Source organism: Oncorhynchus mykiss, chromosome 6 (genome assembly GCF_013265735.2).
Source record: "Oncorhynchus mykiss isolate Arlee chromosome 6, USDA_OmykA_1.1, whole genome shotgun sequence".
Classification (NCBI taxonomy): Eukaryota; Metazoa; Chordata; class Actinopteri; order Salmoniformes; family Salmonidae; genus Oncorhynchus; species Oncorhynchus mykiss.
Window position 1 is genome coordinate 36,831,336 of NC_048570.1, and position 14,687 is coordinate 36,846,022.

A 14,687-nucleotide genomic window follows, 5' to 3' on the forward strand; every position below is an offset into this window, starting at 1 on the left:
AGAGAGTTGAAAACAGCAGGTCTGGGACATGTAGCAAGTCCGGTGAACAGGTCAGGGTTCCATAGCCGCAGGCAGAACAGTTGAGACTGTAGCAGCAGCACGGCCAGGTGGACTGGGGACAGCAAGGAGTTATCAAGCCAGGTGGTCCTGAAGCATGGTCCTGGGGCTCAGGTACTCCGAGAGAGAAAGAAAGAAAGCCCTCTGTGTTCTATTCTATAGATTGCTCTGAAATCCACGATATGGGAGAGGTTGAAACTCGGTAACATACACTTTCTCAACAACAGGTTATGGTCAACAATATCAAAGGCTGCGCTGAAATCATTTGTGTCCATGCAGTACATGTAGAGTGCACTTCTCTATAAGCATGCTGAAAGTCTGTTGTTAAATTGTTTACAAAGAATCTTAGCTAACAGTTTAAAAGTTGAGGGATAGTCGGTTATGATGTCTCGTTCTCTACTTACGCAAAAGTTTGAAAAGACAAATGTCAAGACAAACATTTTGTCAGTTGAAATACACAATGTAAAGTAAGTAAGCTTCAGTTCACTAGCTGTTGAGGAACACAATACTGTACTGTATCTGCATTTCAAAGACAATTCAACGTGGCTTACACTAGATCGCACTGGACAGTAATTCAAATTTGTTTCAAGTTAGCTACAGAGCTCTCTGTCTCCTCTCTCCACCCGGTCTCTCTACCACGCGCTCCAACAGACAGATACCATCCCACCCACGCCACAGATTGTAAGTGAAAAGTGAGAAATGAGAAACAGGTGTCTGTGTATGTGCACGAGTGCGTGTGAGTGAGTAACGGGGGCAAGGGAGCGATTCGGCTGACCTCCGCAGAGATCGTGGTGGGTCAGGGCACGGTTACGGGGAGAGGGGTGAGAGAGAGGTGAAGGAACCTCAGGCCTGGAGCCTGTTTGTTAGTTTAGACAGTCCAGCTTTCATCCACCAATCATCATGGGAGACTAAACTTGATCAAGGCCTGTGAATGGTTACTGACTAGTTACTGTTTAAACCCCTTATAGTATAACTTCTTTCTCATGTCCTGTGGCTAACTGGCGTGGCTGCTTGTGTTCCTATTGATTCATTAGTCACAGACTCATTGACTGACAGTGCTGCTTTAAGTGGGGCGTCTTTATCATACCAATTACTACTGCATCCAGGGCCTTTTTGTCTACCCAGCAGCTCTTGAGAGAGATCACAGAGCCTGTCAGTCAGGGGCAGGCTGATTCCCACCACAGACACTATGACTGACAAGCTGGCTGATGGATTGGCACAGTGTTGGTTGTTTGAGGTTGTATAGTGTAAATGGATGCTGATGATGTTTAAGCAAGGTGGGGTTAATACATGCAGAATGGGTTGTGCTGTCTCAGCTGCTTAGTCACTCATCTCTGATCTAAGACTGGTGTGGTGATGATAGGAAGGAAGGAAGGAAGACTTGTGCATTTGATGATGTGATGGAACTATTGCAGACATAGTACTTGGGTATTTGAGTCTTGGTGACGTACAGTAATTCAACCCAGTCGTATTTTATCATGTATTTTTATGTGCTTCTATTCCCTAGTCCCCAGCTGCAATAGACGTTGGTGTGAAACAGAAGACGTGATATACTGCATCCATCGTTCAGTCATAAATCAAATCAATTGCCAATGGGTTTCTCCATTTATTGTGTAGCATTTGAATGATAAAACAGAGTGTTGTGTTGGCAGATCCTCTGTGGTGCCTGTCAATGACTGATCACTCAGCCAGGCCTTTCTAGGCAAATGCAAAAATGTGTGTGTCTTTTGACATTTAAATGGAGAGGCCAGGCCCCATTCTTTACATAGACACCTATGAACTTTTAACACCGGCCTTTGAAGAATGCAAATATGATCCCCCCCCCCCCCCTTCAATGGTTTACAGGAAAATGAGCACCGGTAAAGTAGTGTCCAAACACAATCGAGTTATGGCCCACAAGATACCTCTGCTGAGTTTAAAGGAGATGCGGACACGGAACGCTCTCCAAAAATAAAGATAAACAAGAATAAATCTAAATCCAGGCGCTGTGCAGAAGGAGAGCAGTGTAGGGAGGGGGGAAGGGGTGAGGGGTTGAAGTCCTAGTTGATTCATGAGCCTTTTGGTATTAAAATCATACACATAAAGTTCCCCTCCTTGTGAAATCATGTGGCACGTTCCCGCCTTCCACCCCGCTTAACCCTGACTGGTGACTGATACCCAGAGACAGGTCAGCCAATGGGAGCACACCTCCTCCCACCGTGGACCAATGCCAGCGCTCGTAAGAGAAGGATAGCAGCCATGTCACAACCACCAGCCTTTATGACTTATTGTCTGTGTAATATTGTCCTTTTTCTGTTTGTAAGAGTGTATGATGAAAGAACAGGAAGAGTAGCCACAGTGGATGAGTGGAAATGTTGATGGGAGGGGGGATGGAGGGTGTCAAAGTGATGTAATAATAGTTACCAAAGCATGAAAGAAGTCTATGTTTCATTTCCCAGCTTTGAGAAGGAACAGAAGGAAGGAAAATAGAGAAGGCTGGAGGGAGGGAGGGAGTGAGGGAAGGGAGGGAGGGGCAAGTGAGCAATATATGAGTGTTGAGAGAGCAGAGGAGAAAAAGGGGGGAAAAGAAAGAACGCCAAGCCTTCAGGTTTGATGTGGGCGTTTTTCTGACAGCTATAATTCTCCAGCCTACAGAATTTCATCAACACAAGTTGTGTTAAAGCTGTGCCGCGGGGCTGCGGCCCTTTCAAGTCTCCCTCTCTGACAGGTAGATTTATTAGTCCTGAAATTTGTACAGATCAGACGTCAGTCATGGCAAACTGTCAAAGTGTCAGCGCGGCACACAGGCAGCCTTGCTGCAGGGCCCTTTGCTTTTTCAAGGCATTTCTGAAGGGACAACAATTTCTCACTCACGCTCCTACAGCAGTTATAATGAAGTGGGGAGCACAGAATTCCAATTTTTCTATCGATTCCTAATCTGTAAATTAAGGTTTTATGAGGAAATAAAGTATGACAGAAAGCTAAAAGTGGTAATAGAATTAAGGCTGGAAAAAAAGCAAGTCAATGTTGACTGTTTGAAAGCACAACGATCTTTTTGAGTGGAAAGCTGCCTTTTTGTGTTTGTTAGCTTTAGTGTTTGGTTACTCTTTTCTGGGCATTCGCTCATGTGCTGCATATTAAAGGTGAATGTTGGATTGAAATCTATCATGGTTGGAGCGATTGAGTTGGATGGAGGAATGAAGAGAATAAATTAGCGTGAGGTGGTGAGTGACGGAGAGAGGCAAACCTAAACAGAGGGCATGTGTGGGTTAAAACTTCACACATGATTTATGGACAGGTGTAGAAATGTATATTGGAAGTCTACATGACAGCTCACACTTCTAGGGAAGAGAAGACCAAAATGAACACGGTGAAATAAAACCTTGTGAATAAGCCATAGGAATAGGAGAGTTATACAGTGAAGAGCCTGGGGGAGGGAGATAGAGGGAGGGGGAGAGAGAGAGATTGAGAGAGGGAGGGAGAGAGAAAGATGGAGAGAGGGAGGGAGAGAGAAAGATGGAGAGAGGGAGGGAGAGAGAAAGAGATGGAAAGAGAAAGAGAGGGAGAGAGAAAGAGAGGGAGAGAGAGATGGAGAGAGAAAGAGATGGAGAGAGAAAAAGAGGGGGGCGTAAAGGCAGTTTCCATCTCTGGAACATCTGGCTCTTATAATCCAGAGTTCATTTGTCATATTGGGGTTGTCTGAAAATGCATTTATCATCCAGAAAAAACACAAACATTTTGAGAAATGAAAGGAAGTGAGGTGACACTTCTCTGACGTTTAAATAAATAATTTCAATATGATTAAAAATGTGACGCTCTGTTGTTGGAAGAAAACAGGGAGAGGGAGCAAGGGAGAGAGTGAGAGAGGGAGGGGGGCCACCTTACAGGGAAAGCCTTGTCTCAGCTTTTTTAATTACTAGGTCCCGCTTTGTGTGTAGCTGCCTTTCCTTCCCCTCTCTCATTCTCTTTCTCCCCCCCCCCTCTCTCTCTCTCTCTCTCGCTCTCTCTCTCTCTCTTTCTCTCCCCTCTCTCTCTCCTCTCTTTCTCCCCTCTCTCCCCTCTCTCTCTCTCTTCTCTCCCTCTCTCTCTCTCATTCCCACTCTTTCTCTTTTCTCTATCCTTCTACAACATGTTCATGTCATGTTTTTTAATCATTGATTCATCACTGTTTGTCATTTCCCTACATTCATTTATCTAACTTCCTGTCAGCTGTCAGTGATAGGATAACATTAGTCCTTTACATAATTCTTAGATATGATTTAAATACCTTCTGTTTTGTTTCTAAATCAAATTATCTTCCATACTGTAGACTGTGGGACAGAGTAAGCCTACTCTGGACTAAATATACATCCTCAATGTATACTTTTTTTGTCCAGGAATAGGCTTCTAGGGAACTGGCCTAGGGAACTGGCCAGAGATGTGAATGGTAACCATCATGGAGGCTGTCAGGATGAAGAAGCCAGGATGGGACAGTCTGTCAGGGGAGATATGATTTCTCTCTGAGCTAGGAGGCACACAAGTGCACACGCACGCACACTCACACACACTAACATAGTTTAATTAAAGCCTGTCCGCCCGCCCTGTCCTCTGGCAAACTGTGACAGACCGACCGGAAAGACTCCCAGATTGAGCCAGAGACAGACAGACAGAAAGATTGGAGAAAGAGTGAGTGAGAATGAGAGAAAGAGAGAGAGAGATGATCTGGGGAGAATGAAAGACAGGCCTCACATTAAGACTTGGCTGCCTGTCATGTGAACTCAAAGTGACGTGTTACTTAGTTACTGATGAATTTTACACCTTCTGTGTGTGTGTGTGTGTGTGTGTGTGTGTGTGTGTGTGTGTGTGTGTGTGTGTGTGTGTGTGTGTGTGTGTGTGTGTGTGTGTGTGTGTGTGTGTGTGTGTGTGTGTGTGTGTGTGTGTGTGTGTGTGTGTGCGTGTGTGCGTGCGTGCATGTACCCATTGTCATGAGCATTATGCATAGTGTATGTTAGAAATGAAATAACAGAACATGAACAAGACCATCAATAGCTGACATACTTTTCTGCTTCAGTAGAGTTGAATAGCCCCAGGTCTGGTAAGAGTAAAGCTTTGAACCTCTTTATCAATATTTGGGGTCATGTGGTATGTGTGTGATGGAAGTCATTCAGGTTGTAATTACCTGCAGGACAGAGTGTGTGTGTTGTATGGAGACCTCCATAGAGGAGGACTATAGCTGTTTGATATAATCCTGCATGGCATGCTGAAACGCTGCTCTGCACATCAGACTGACATAACCAAATACCTCAGCGCTTTATCCCCCCCATACCATGCGCGTGCTGTGTGTGTGTGTGTGTGTGTGTGTGTGTGTGTGTGTGTGTGTGTGTGTGTGTGTGTGTGTGGTCATTAGTGATAGCACAACACAACCAGCAAGATGAAAATGTCATGTGAGCAGGGGGATGTTGACTGGGCTGTCATCATTGTGAGCATGTCAAATGGTGGCTGGAGTGGGTAGGATCAGAGTGACTGTGTGAGTGACTGAGAGGGAGAGAGAGATAGGGCGAGAGAGAGAGGCAAATACAGAGAGAAACGGGTAAGAAGCAAGAGAGAATGAGAGAAAGAGGGACATAAAGATGGAGATGGAGAGAGAGAAAGAGACAGAAGGAGAGATCGAATGAGGGGGTGAAACAAGGAGAGAAAGAGAGGGACTTATTGGACTGAGGGATAATGGGGAAAAGAAGAAAGGGGAAGGAGAACTAGAGAAAGAAGGAGAGAGAGAGTTAAAGAGAGGGAGAGAGAAAAGGAGAGGGAAAGAGGGTCTGCTGAGGGCCTGGAGGGCCTAGGAAGACAGCAGAGACAGCAGAGACAGTTTCAACAGGGATCAGACAGTCACACGCAATCAGGGTCAACACCTCTCACCCAGACAGCATGGTACAGTTACATCTACACACACACATGCACGTATACACACACAAGTATGCACACACCAACACTGATTTGGGCTGTAATATGAACCCAGGTACAGGGATATTTAACATATTTTCAGCCAAAATTAATTTTAGAGGAATACTTCTCTACACCCCCTAATGGAACAGCTAAGCTCCTAGCGTGTATAAGGCTTTGCAGTAGCATCCTTGGGAATGGAGACCAGAGCAGGGAGCAGTGGGCTGATAGACATGGTGGGTGGTGTGTGTAACCGTAATGTAGCTTAGCTTAGATTTTTCAGCAGACTGGAGGCTAGAGGACTTGGAGCTGTGTAGGTATGTCCCAAATGGCACCCTATTCCCTATATAGTGCAGTACTTTTGGTAGTGCTCTGTATAGGGTATAAGGTGCATTTTGGGGTGCACCCTGTGTCTCAGCATGCTGCAGGGCCAGGCAGGCTGTGCTGAAGAGAGGATGAGATAGTTTTACTAATAAACCTGCGACTTCATTTACAGCCTGATTAATGAAGAGGGGCTAAACGGGCGGGTGGCGGTGACAGGACAGGCTGCTGTGACCAGGCAGGGGAACGAGGCGCCAGGGGACGTAAGGAGAGGACACAGTTTGTCCCACATAGCACAATATACCCTCAATAGTGGACTACTTTAGCCCAGGGCATACAGGGAATAGGGTACAATTTGAGACGCATCCCACAGTCTTGGCCACCACTGAGAGGAGACACAGTGTACTGGGACAGGGATACACATGGGGTGGGGACACATGAGTGCGATGTGATCTATAAACACACATAGACCAACATAAATACTGACCAGATATTCACACTCATGCTGAAGGGCAGGGTACAAGAAAGTTAGTCATCTTGCTTGAACATTCATTTGACTACAAATAGGCATAGCTACATACAGTGTCTTTACCCGGTCAAATGTATCACGCCCTGATCTGTTTCACCTGTCCTTGTGCTTGTCTCCACCCCCCTCCAGGTGTCGCCCATCTTCCCTATTATCCCCTGTGTATTTATACCTGTGTTCTCTGTCTGTTTGTTGCCAGTTCGCCTTGTTCGTTCAAGCTAACCAGCGTTTTTCCTGTCAGCTCCTATCGTTTCCCAGCCTCTCTTTCCTCGTCCTCCTGGTTTTTCAACTTTGCCTGTCCTGACCCTGTACCCACCCGCCTGACCTCTCTGCCTGAGCCTGCCTGCCGTCCTGTACCTTTGCTCCACCTCTGGATTACTGTACTCTACCTGTCCCTGACCCTGAGTCTGCCTGCCGTCCTGTACCTTTTCCTTACCCTGGATTTTCGACCCCTGCCTGCCTTGACCTGTCTTTGCCTGCCCCTGTCGCCACAATAAACATTGTTACTTTGACAGTCTGCATCTGGGTCTTACCTTGATTCCTGACAGGACAAACTGGCCATGACTGACCCAGCAGAGTTGGACCAGCTCTGCCATACCATCTCTTCCAAGGAAACACCATTGGTAGGCACGAGGAGTTGCTTCGCAGTATGATGGAGGGGTTCCAGGCCACGGCCGAACGTCACGACCAAGCATTCGACATTTTGCGGGAGCAAGTCCGTGGGTTGCCTTCTAGACAGCCAACGACAATAGTAACCTCCCAGCCCCTCTGTAACCTGGCTGGTAGCAGCGCCGTCACCCAGGTTTCCTGGGAACCCCGTTAACCTCCCCCGGAGCTCTATGATGAAGATTCCAGAACCTGCCGGGCCTTTCTCTCCCAGTGCTCCCTCGTTTTCGAGCTGCAGCCTTTTTTATTAACCTCGGACCGCTCGAAGATAGCATATATTATTACGCTGATGTCCGGGTGGGCACTCGCCTGGGCCACAGCGGTGTGGGAGCAACAGTCCGCCATCTGCTTCATTCTGGAGGGATTCGTGGTCAGAGGTGAGAAAGGTGTTCAAGGCTCCGGTGTACGGGAGAGAGGCTGCCCAGAAGTTACTCCAGCTTCGGCAGGACACCCTCAACGTGGCAGACTATGCGGGGGAGTTCCGCACGCTAGCAGCGGAGGGTACCTGGAACCCAGAGGTGCTGTTCGACACGTTCCTGCATGGATTATCGGAGGAGGTAAAGGATGAGCTGGCAGCCCGAGAACTACCAACGAATCTCGACTCACTCATCACTTTAACCATCCGGATCGATGGTCGGCTACGGGAACGTAGGAGGGAGAAGAAGTTTGATTCTCGTCCCAATCGCTCACTCAGGGATCCCTCCCTTGCAGCTGATAATTTCTGGACGTCCCTGAAAGGATTCGTCCTTACCGGAGTCCCTCTAAGAGCCTCCGGAGACTGCCGATTCACCTCTTACCGCGATGGAGCTCGGCAGGGCTAGGCTGTCTCCAGCCGAACGTGTATGCAGACTTGAGATCCAGAGTTGTATGTATTGCGGTACTGCCGGTCATTTTGTTTCTAGTTGTCACTTCAAGAGACCTAGCTCATTCATTGGAGTGAGTACACTGGTGGGTCTGAAAGATAATTGTTATTCTCCCCTTACTCAACCCCCTCTCTATGCCACCCTGCTGTGGGGCGACCAGTCCAAGTCTCTCCAGGTACTTATCAACTCGGGGGCCGATGTGAGTCTCATGGACGTTACCCTGGCATCCGAGCTAGGCATCCCCACTCAGCCCATCTCCATTCCCATGGGTGTTAGAACACTGGCCGGGCACTCTATAGGCTGGGTCACCCACCAGACCGCTCCCGTAAGCCTATGAGTGTCGGGGAACCACAGCGAGGCTATCCAATTCCTGCTGGTTGAGTCTCCACAGGCTCCCGTAGTATTAGGATTCTCTTGGCTCCAGCGACACAATCCCTCCATTGACTTGGCTACTGATGCCATTGTGGGCTGGAGCCCATCCTGCTACACTCATTGCCTGAAGTCAGCTCTGCCTGCCCCTGGACGTCTTCCTGGGGTCTTGGAAATTGCCCCGGACCTCTCCTCCAGCTCCGCAGAGTACTAGGACCTCCCCCCCGCACTCCAAGAACATTAGCTCCTCTGATGTTCATCCTCTGTTGCCCCGTATCCCTCTGTATTTTTCCTACCTTTTCTGTCTGAAGTCAAAACCATGTCTGTGTAACGATCCTCCTCCTGTGAATGACTGGACCAAAGTGCAGCGTGAGACGTGTTCATGATATTTTATTAAAATCAGAACACTAGAACAAAAAATAACAAAGAGGAAACGAACAGTTCTGTAAGGAAACTAACAATACAGAAAACAACTACCCACAAAATCCATGTGGGCAAGAGCTAAGTATGGTTCCGAATCAGAGACAACGATAAATAGCTGTCCCTGATTGAGAACCATACCCGGCCAAAAACAAAGAAATACAAAAACATAGAAAAAAGAACATAGAATGCCCACCCTAGTCACACTCTGGCCTAACCAAAATAGAGAATAAAAGCCTCTCTATGGCCAGGGCGTGATAGTCTGTCTGCCCCTGTTTCTAGGCCCTTTCCTCCCCCCGTGTAACGCTCTTACTGTCACGCTCTTATCTGTTTCACCTGTCCTTGTGCTTGTCTCCACCCCCCTCCAGATGTCGCCCATCTTCCCTATTATCCCCTGTGTATCTATACATGTGCTCATTGTCTGTTTGTTGCCAGTTCGTCTTGTTCGTTCAAGCTCCTATCGTCTTGTTCTGTCAGCTCCTATTGTTTCCCAGCCTCTCTTTCCTCGTCCTCCTGGTTTTTCACCTTTGCCTGTCCTGACCCTGTCCCTGTCCCTGACCCTGCCTGCCGTCCTGTACCTTTTCCTTACCCTGGATTATCGACCCCTGCCTGCCTTGACCTGTCTTTGCCTGCCCCTGTTACCACAATAAACAATGTTACTTCGACAGTCTGCATCTGGGTCTTACCTTGATTCCTGACAACGTATTCATTTCAATGCTTCCCTTAAACATAATGAACTATGTTTAAAAGGAACCTTTCCACTGCCTTCATGGTTTCTACTTGATGACAACATAAGAAGTCCTATTGTCTTATTATTGTGCTTTAGGGATAGGGAAGCCATTCCTCAGCGGAGGGGATCTGTGGATGTCTATACACCAGTGACTAGGAGGATGTCACTGGTGGAAATATTGACTGGGAGCTTCCTGCGAGATGACCATAGATTTTCCTACTGGAGAGACTTCAGAGACCCAGAGACAGGAAGCCCTGCTATACACTTCCTGTTGAAGTAACCCACTTCTACTGTGGGGTCGACACAGCAGAGTTTTACATTGGTTGTGTCCCAAATGGCACTCTATTCCCTTTATAGTGCACTACTTTTGGCCATGGGGCTCTGGTCACAAGTCGTCCACTATGTAGAGAATAGGGTGCCTTTTGGGACGCTGCCATATAGAATGGAAAGTTTTGTAGATACTCACTACTGTACTCCATTTTCAAGCAAGGCCATGGGAGGACAAGCATGAATGTTTGAATTTGTAATTTTACTGATGTTATCTCTCATGAGAAGCATTAACGTGATGATTGAGTACTACTGTAGTTCACAGCCAGAGTGACAGTTTATTGTCAGCACCAAGCATGAGAAAAATGCTTGTGTCCGTGCGTGCGTGCGCACGTGTGTGTCAAACACGTGCCCATGCACTCCGGAGCCCTGACAGCGTGGTTGACCCCATTACACCTGTCAGCGCCCACATATAATGTGACCTGTCACCAGGGCCTACTCCATCTCATCACCCAGCAGCTGGCCTGGCTGGCTCGCTGCTCTTCGGGAGGGAGGCCGGGGGTAGGGTGGGACGGGGTGGGGCCTGGAGGGGCCAGTCTGTCCCTTTTGGAGTAAGAGACACACACACGTACCGCGCATGCACACACACACAGGCACACATGCAGACGCACATACACAAACACACACACACACCATATAGAGCGAGGGGATGAGCTGAGTTGATGCCTCATCCAGATAAAGACCATATCCTCTCAGGAATTTCCAAGAGGCATGAAAGAACAAGAAAGGGACAAACGGGCGGAACATTTTTTACAAGAGAAGAGGAGAGCAGACACACAAAGGGTTTTTCCAACTGGTGTTTTTCTATTTACAGCCGTGAGGGCAGCCTAGATCCCCATCTACGTGCTCTAGGGGTTGAGAGGGGGTGGAGTGAGTGACAGTAAAGAACCAGCTTTACTGTGAGAACATTGTGTTGGCTGACTTGTTGTCCTGACAGTTCTCTATGTAATGATTTACTCACATGATGATCCATGGCTTCGACATATAGGACATTTGCACACAACAATGTCGTATCTGCAATACCTCTAATAGACAGGCAACATATTTGTATCATGTTATACTGTGTGTGAGTGTGTGTGACATGGTGAGTGTGACAGAACATGGTGTTGACATTGGACTCAGTACTGTAACCCTCCTTTCCTGAGACTAAAGTTAGTTGGTGTTATCACCCCCTGTCCATTCTCTGAAGTGACGATGATGACACTAGGTGTGGGCCGTTGATTGTGCCACAGTGATTCACTGTGTCTCACAACCTGTCCGGGCTGACCCCTTTCGAGCGAGAGAGAGAGAGAGAGAGAGAGAGAGAGAGAGAGATAGAAGGAAGGGAGAGAGAGAGGGGAATAAGAAGGAGAGAAGGAGAGAGGGAGGAGAGAGGGGGGGGGGAGTTCTTGGCTCTGCTGAGGCCTTGCTAGCTGCTCTACCCGTATAATTTACTGCCCCTTCATCCGGGCGGAATGTGTTTGTAGCCAGGCGTAATGGAGGCCATCCATTCTCCCTGTCAACGTTGAGAAACACTTTTTTAGCCGGGCTAGGGGAGGAACTGTTTGACAGTGAGAGGCGAAAGCTATTTCTATGGGAGCTGGCTCCCTAACCTAGAGAGTTGAGTGTATACATGGGAGATGTATTACAGTTTGTGGGTTGGTCTGTGAAGGACGGTTTGTTTATGTGTGAGTGTCGTGTTTTATGAATGTGGAGCTGTGGGTGTAGAGTGTGTGAAGTGCGTGTTTTAACTTCTGCTGTGTTAAATATTCATTGACACGTGGGTTTCTCTCTGTTTCGCTCTGTTTTTTTTTTGGTGGCATTTTGCATTTTTGTATGGACATAAGGAATAGTGCACCAGAATGACACAGAGGGTTAATCTCAAATGGCACCCTATTCTCTACGTATTGCACTACTTTTAACCTCAGCCCTATAGGCCCTGGTCAAACGTAGTGCGCTATTTGGGATTACGGTGCCATTTGGGAATAGACAGTGAACCACAAAGACTCTAGTGTTCAGCTTATTGATTTATTCCATGACCGTGCTTGTTGTTGTTTGTGAGAGCAGTTCCAGCTGAGTCCTGACAGGGCCTTGGATCACACCAGGTTGACACAGAGCAGCTGCAGGCAGAGCAGAGCAGAGCAAGGAGGAAGAGACAGGAAGTATGGTCAAAGACTGTGGAGACGAGAGAGAGACAAGGAACAGAATGAGAGAGAGCAGCCCACTCACTGGCTTGTGTCACAAATGTCACCCTATCGTGCACATCCTCCGTGAGTACGATCACACTTAGGCTCTCCAAACTGTCTCTCTCTCAGTCACTGCTTGTGAATTAGATTTAGGAAGCAAGCTACTGTGGGAAGTTTTCAGTGATGGCTGGCTGTCAACCAAATCACACTACTTTACCCACAATGCTCAGTGTTCTGTTCAGTTGTCAGCATCCTAAGTATCTGTGGGCCTCAGGCAGACACACAGAAACAGCTTAGCTCCAAAATGCCTGAGTCCTCACCACGGTTTCTGACCAGAGCTGTCACATCGACCTTGGCCCGAGACTCACAGGGAGAGAAGAAGGGGGAGAGTGGGAGAGAGAGGGCAGGAGAGCAGGGGAGAGGGAGGTGTAAATCAAAGGCACATACGTGTGTGTGTGTGTGTGTGTGTGTGTGTGTGTGTGTGTGTGTGTGTGTGTGTGTGTGTGTGTGCGTGCGTGTGTGCGTGCTTGCGTATGTGTGTGTGTGTGTGCATATAGCGTTGGAGGTAGGTGGGTTTATTCATTAATTAATTCCCTCCCTCCATCCCTCATTTCCCAGATCACTCCTCCTCTCCGCCTCTCCTCCTCTCCTTGTCGGGGCTTTGGCGGGCGACTCTTGTTAGCTGCAGTGCGAGCGGGGAAGTGACTGCGGCTGACAATATAATTTACATTGTCTGTAGAGAGCTATCGGAGCGAGGCAGCCTTATTTATGCCACATTAGGGGATTTGCCTGCGCCGCTGTCTCCGTGGCCCAATCCATCAGACGCCTGTTTTCCAATGCCGCTTTACTGGAGCGTGCCCTTGAGAGAGTGCTGAGTAGCAAGGAGTGTGTGTGTGTGTGTGTGTGTGTGTGTGTGTGTGTGTGTGTGTGTGTGTGTGTGTGTGTGTGTGTGTGTGTGTGTGTGTGTGTGTGTGTGTGTGTATGTGTGTGTGTGTGTGTGTGTGTGTGTGTGTGTGTGTGTGTGTGTGCGTGTGCGTGCGTGTGTGTGCGTGTGTGTGTGTGTGTGCGTGCGTGTGCGTGCGCGTGCAAGTGCGTGTGTGTGTGTGTGTGTGTGTGTGCGCGTGTCGTTGAGCTTGACTGGATGTGGCTGAACTAGTCAGACAAATGGACTGCAGTCTCAGACAGGCAAAATTACAGCCATAACTTCAGAGAGGGGAACCGTGATTACTAGACCATTGTCATATGAGTAAGTCTTGCACAGCATAAAATTGGCCATTGGGCTTTTTATCTAGCGTGGAATTGTCTTTCCTCAGCAGGATCACTGACATCCTTCCTGCTTTAGCTGCCTGTGTTTCCTAAAATGGCGCATATATTATTAGAATCGTCTCAAACCTGGAGATTGAAACAAAAGTCCTGCTCTTCTTCGAACCTACAGGGATAGCTTGCTGTCTAGATAGGTGAGTTACTGTAGATGTGTGTGTAGGTGGCGTGTAGTTATTGCATCTATCTCAGCTTTGTGTGGTGCAAGGCGTATTGGGAGAGAAGTGTGCCTGCGAGAGGACTGACTGGCAAACGTACAGTAATGAACAATGCCAAAGACCTCGTTTTTCATCCGGGATACAAAATGTCAGGGAGGAAGGCCAGAAAGACATTTCCGCATGGTGAGTCTCTCGGCTGCAGCACATGGGACTCCAAGTGCACCTCATTAATCACAGCTAGGGGACTGGAGGTCTGCAGCTCAAATGGCACCATATGCCCTAAATAGTTCACTACTTTTGACATAAAAGTAGTACACTATATAAAGAATTGGGTGCCATTTGGGCCGCAATCTATATCTGTAATTATGAGAGACTTGTAAACGGGAAGTGCAGCTGGCTCCCTCCCTCTGAGAAGGTTACAAAAAGAGTAAACAGTGCAGTGCACAGGAGTGTGCCCTTACAAGGGCACGAAGACAGGAGCACCTGTTGCACGTGTACTTATTGGGCTAATCGTCACCTGGTCCACTATGCATCAACATACTGTAGTTGAAACAAACAAACACATGCTGTACATGCTTCATCTCTCTCCTTCATACACACACAAATATATGTCAACAAAGGAATGGTTTCTTACGTTTTATAACACTCACTGAATTATTTTCCCATCCCTACCTCATGTACCCTCGTCTCAGCCCTCCTCAGCCCCTCCTTCCTATCACCCCAGCCCTCCACACCACCCCTCCAGCCCCACCCAGTCCTCTGCAGCCATAAATCGTGAGGACGGGGAGCAATTTAGAGGGTAATTAATTGCTGCTGCTTCCTCGCTGTAAAAAGACAATAAATGAGTGTGGAGCTGGGGCCAGTGTG